Genomic DNA, 4,688 nt, shown 5'->3' with positions numbered 1-4,688 from the left:
GGGTTTTCGGGGAAGCCCGGGGGAGCCACGAGCTGGGATTCCCTGTAACGGCTCCAGCTGGATCCAGGCGGTGAGCGGCATCGGCGTCTCTGCGGTTGGGTTTTGGAGCGGGGGGCTGGAAAGGCGGCACGTCGGGGCCGTGGGTGTAGCCGAGGCCAGCCCGAGGGGCGGCTCGGTGCCAGCTCCCCTGGCACGTCACTTTGCGAGGAGACGGTGTGACAACAGCTCGGGAAGAGCTCAACGTCCAGGGGTGCGTCCTTCCTTCTTCTGCTTTTTTATTTGAAGCTTCTGGGCAAAGTCTGACTTTGGCTGGGCACAAAGTCCCGCTCCCACCCGCCGTGGGTGTCAGCAGCTGCCTCCCACCCGAAGGACAGGTTATTCCTCTGCGCCAGCCCTGCTTGTGGCCACGCCGGCTCCGACCCGATGCCACGCTGGCTTCAAGGGCTCCACGCCTTCCTCCTGCAAAGCATCGCTGCCCTTCCTACCCCTCCTTGCTCTCGCAAGGGCTGTCTCTGCTTTCGGATTATGCTGTTTAACGCGCAGCCGGCAGCTCCCCGGATCCAGGCGGATGAGAGGTGCTTATAGAAATACAAGGTCACATCGGCGGGTTGAAGTCAAAACACAGACCCGGCTCCCGACTGCTCCACCCTCGCCTGCACCGCCTGGGTTTGGCTCCTGCTGGCTTCGCCGTTCCTGATGTAGCGTGATAAGGGGGGGACATTTCTGCTTCTGAAGTGGGATCTCTCCTAAAAGCAACTTTTCTTGCTTTGCTCGGCTCCAGCACCCACCAAAACGCCCGCTGCGCCGTGCTTGCGGCGAGGTGGTGGGGGAAAACAGACCCCAAAGCAGCTTCTCCTTGGAGCCCCAGGGACTCCGAGCAAGGGCTCTCCTTGGTTAGCGCAAACATCACCTTCCTCCCCGTTCCTTTCCTGGTTTTTCCAGGCTTTGCCGGTGTCACCACGTTTCCTCCTCCACGTTAACGTTGACACAAGGCTCTTCTAGTGCATCCTCCGTTAAGCCCCGGCAGCTGATAGCCATGGCCTGGAGTTCTCAGGAGGATGCTGCAGGACTTTGGTGGTCAAATCCCTGGAAATTCTAAGGATGGTTCCTTGCAACGCCCTTCCCTTGGCCGGTGGGCTCAGTTCCTGCCGATAACCAGCTGCTTCTGCAAGAAAACCAGCTCGCGTGGCCCATGGTCTGGAAAGGCTTTAAAGAAAATGCCGTTTTCGTGCCCAAAGCCCCTCGCCCAGTCATTTACTGCACTCCCCAGCAAGGAATCACGTTGGGGAATCGCTGCCGGGCGACTCTGACTGCGGTCGATGTGAGTTGCTCTTTGCTGGACCTCATTCTGGCCAAAAGAAGCCGCCAGGTTAATCCCGGATCTTTTGTTGCCACAAGCCCCGTATTTCATGCCCAATACGTCATAAGCCCCTCCGCTGCTCTCCAGCACTAATTCGGGGGAGATGCTGGTGCGAGCACCGGGGCTTTTGTGTTCCCTCTTCTGCTCAAAGCCTCTCCACTTGCTGAAAGGAGGCAGGGTAGGGCTGGCACGGGCGTCCGCCGAGGGGGGTGGCAGTGGGAAACGCTGGGGTCTGCGCCTCCGCCTTCTCCTGCATCTCCCCGCGGGGCAGAGCCTGCACCCGCTCCAGCTTTTTCTCCTCCTCTTATTTTTAATTCAGCCGATTTGACTGCGGATTCCTACAAACTGGGATTGCAGTCGGTTGGGAGCCTTGAGGTTTGAGGTGGGAGGTCCGGGGTGACCAGCCTCCGAGATGCTGGGGCATGATCCTGCGCACGATGCTCCGGTCCCCTGGCCCTGGCTGTATCTCTAAGGACGGCAGAGGAGCTCTGCCCGCTTTGCCCCATGCTTTCTTCCAGGGAGCGCAGGCATTTTTAAAGGCACTAAACATCCACCCTTTGGTGGTTTGCTGAGAGCAAACAGACCCTCGAATCAGAGCTCCGTGTTTACCCTTGCTCCTTGGTTTGTGAGCCTGGCATCGCAGCCTCTCTCTTATCACCTAACGTGGGAGCCCTAATCGGAGGGAGGCCCCAGACTGGTGTCGGCCGGCGGAGCCCATCACGCAGCCGTATCGCTTCAGCCTGGGAATTTTCCAAGGGAGATTTCGCTGCCTTTTTCCTGATCCGCCCGGGAATCCACCCCTTGACTTCAGCAGTCGCCCCTCGAACCACTTGTGCCTGTCCCGCGGCTGTTGAGCAGCCCGTAAGGGGGATTTTGGGTTGTTAGGTTGGGTCCCGCTGCTGCTTTGTGGCGAGGGTTGGCGGGCGGCCGGTCCAAGGAAAGCTGGTTTGCTACGGCGCTGTGGGCCACGAGCCTCACGGGGTGGTTTGGCCAAAATACCGGGTGGGCAGCAGGCTGGGCAGGTCGGGAGGACAGCCCCGTCCGCGGCTTCTTGGCCTTTTTTTCTGGGATCCTCCTGGGTTTTCCATGTTGTCTCCGAGGAGCTGAGCAACCTGTGACCCTCTTGGCTCCAGCATCCTTAGCCCTGGCGTATTTTTCACCCCCCTGAGGTATTTTTCATGCTCTGCTAGCGAGCAGAACGGCATCTGTGCCAGCAGCAAGGGAAGCAGGAGTACGGCTTGACCCGTGTGCGGGGCCAAACACGATGCCAGGGGTGCCCAGCATCCAGCTCCGCCCTTCCGTGGCTGGGGCTAAATCCCCACGGTGGGCTTACCGGTGAGATCAGGACAGCGAGGAGCTCTCCTCTGGGGTTTTCCTGGTGCATTTTCAGCAGCCGTGTAACTCCTTACACGAAGGCATGCCCGGTGCCTGGCAGACACTCTGCAAAACGAGCTGCCAAACTGGTTTAAACCTCATCCCTGCAAAGGGTCAACGCGGGCGAGGAGAAATGACTATTCCGGGTTTGACTGCTCCAACACCGGAGCTCGGGCACTCGATGCTCCGCGGGCTCTCGTGCCGTTCTCCAGCCCCGTGAAGCTCCAGATTGGACATCTCTTGGCTACGCTGCCTCGCTTAGAGCCGCGCCGAGGGTGTCGTTTGGGGAGGGACGAGTTGCAAAGCTTTGGTGGGGTCTGGGTTCGGAGTGCTCCGTGGTTCTGGGACCCGGCTGAACTTCAGCTTTTGTTAAAATGGTGGTGTAGCTGCCTCGGCATCTCCTCGTCCCGCCGGCCGGCCGGTCGGTCGTGCGGCGTAACCTTAACCCACGGGATCGCAGCCCACGCAGGGGGGCTTGGCATGGACTGGTACCCCCGAGAGCTGGGACGTGCCCTGCATCACCCCTGGGGTGATGTGCTGACCTCCCACCCCCCCAGTGCTCCCCCCATTTTCCATCCCCAGCAGCAAGGCTGTCGAACGCTGCTCGAGACCTCTGGGCCCCTTTTATTCCTCATTTTCTCAATTCCTCGGAGCACGAGGGCTGCTTTTAATAGACCTTTTCAGCCACAGAGGGACTTTATAAAGCTGCTCTCAGCCCAGGCTCCGAGTCGGTCACCGTCCGCAGTTCCCTCGCCCCGAGTCCTCGGAGGGTCAGCCCCAGGAAAGACGCCAGGACGGACGGACACCCCGCAGGCTTGGACGGCGAGCTGCCTTTTCAGCTGGAGTCACTGGAGATGCTGGCTGGCCTGGGGTCATTTGAATACTAATAAACCACACGTTTTGTTTCAAACTGTGGCCCCTTTGTAAAAGCATCGGCAGGCACAATGCGGCCCCCGGGCGCTGTAATCTGCCCGGGGGAGCCAGCGCAGCACATTTATTGCATTCAGAAATCAAACAGTGCTGATAGAGGGCTTTCCCCCACCCCTCTCCCCACACTGCTAGGTATTTAAAACAGCCAGCTTGGCGCTTTTCCCGCATCCCAGGTCTCAGCTGGTCCGAAATCCAGCGAGCTGCCTTGATGCCCGGTACGATACAAACTGGAGGTGAAACGCGCTGGGCTCAGCCCTTGGGGGCTGCAGGACCTGGGGCTCCTCTTGGCCGACGCCAACAGAGACGCTTCTTCCCACCGCTTCCCCGGGGAAGGCGGCAATGAGTCCTCCAAGGTCTTTGGGATTTATTTTTTGGGGTTTTTTTTCCCCTCCCTGGTTTCCCGCTTACACCTTTCAATCTTGCCTTCGGCGAGAAGCCGCATGCCGGGAGTGCACGGGATTCCTGGGGCAGAGCAGGGGAGGTTGTCCGGGACTGCAGCAGCCAAGCCTGAACATCAGGGATTTTTTTTTCCATATATCAAAAGTTTAGCCAAACTCTAGTGTTTCGGCAGCTGGCTAGCCGGGTTTTAACCCCTTGGGCTGGAGATCTAGGCGCTGTCGGAAGCGTCCGGCATCAACAGGGTCAGGAACGGCTCTGCCACCTCCTTCCTTAGGGAGCCTGAGCTGGAGCTCTTCTTTCCCGGGAGCCCCGTCAGTTGGATGGGGCTGGTGTGATCCGTCCTCCCAGCTCAGCACCGCCTCTGCACACCCTACCCAGGGCGTCAGGATACGTCCCAAAGATGTTGCTTTGATCCCTCATCAGCTACGGGGGTGCAGAGGAGGAGCAGGAAATACAGCCACAGCTCTGATAAATACAGAAAAATACGAAATATAATAAAATAATGGAGAAATATTTAAAAAAAATAAATCCTACCTTACCCTCATACTTGGGAGGTGGCTGGTTACTTCCTCAGCTGCTCCGGGGCGGTCCGGCGCGGGCACTGGTGCTGCGGAAAGGGACCCCC

The 4,688-nt window shown here is 59.0% G+C and overlaps 1 protein-coding gene across 1 annotated transcript in view; it reads left to right on the top strand.

The window, feature by feature from the left end:
- The window catches only part of HK2 (hexokinase 2), a 16,637-nt gene that overhangs the window by 2,250 nt on the left and 9,699 nt on the right, over positions 1-4,688 (top strand). The gene's annotated exons all lie outside the window — the stretch shown is intronic.

Source organism: Cariama cristata, unplaced genomic scaffold, assembly GCF_000690535.1.
Source record: "Cariama cristata isolate BGI_N322 unplaced genomic scaffold, ASM69053v1 scaffold24609, whole genome shotgun sequence".
Taxonomy (NCBI): Eukaryota; Metazoa; Chordata; class Aves; order Cariamiformes; family Cariamidae; genus Cariama; species Cariama cristata.
The sequence above is the reverse complement of the archived record's forward strand: the minus strand, read 5'-3'. Positions and strand labels throughout refer to the sequence as shown.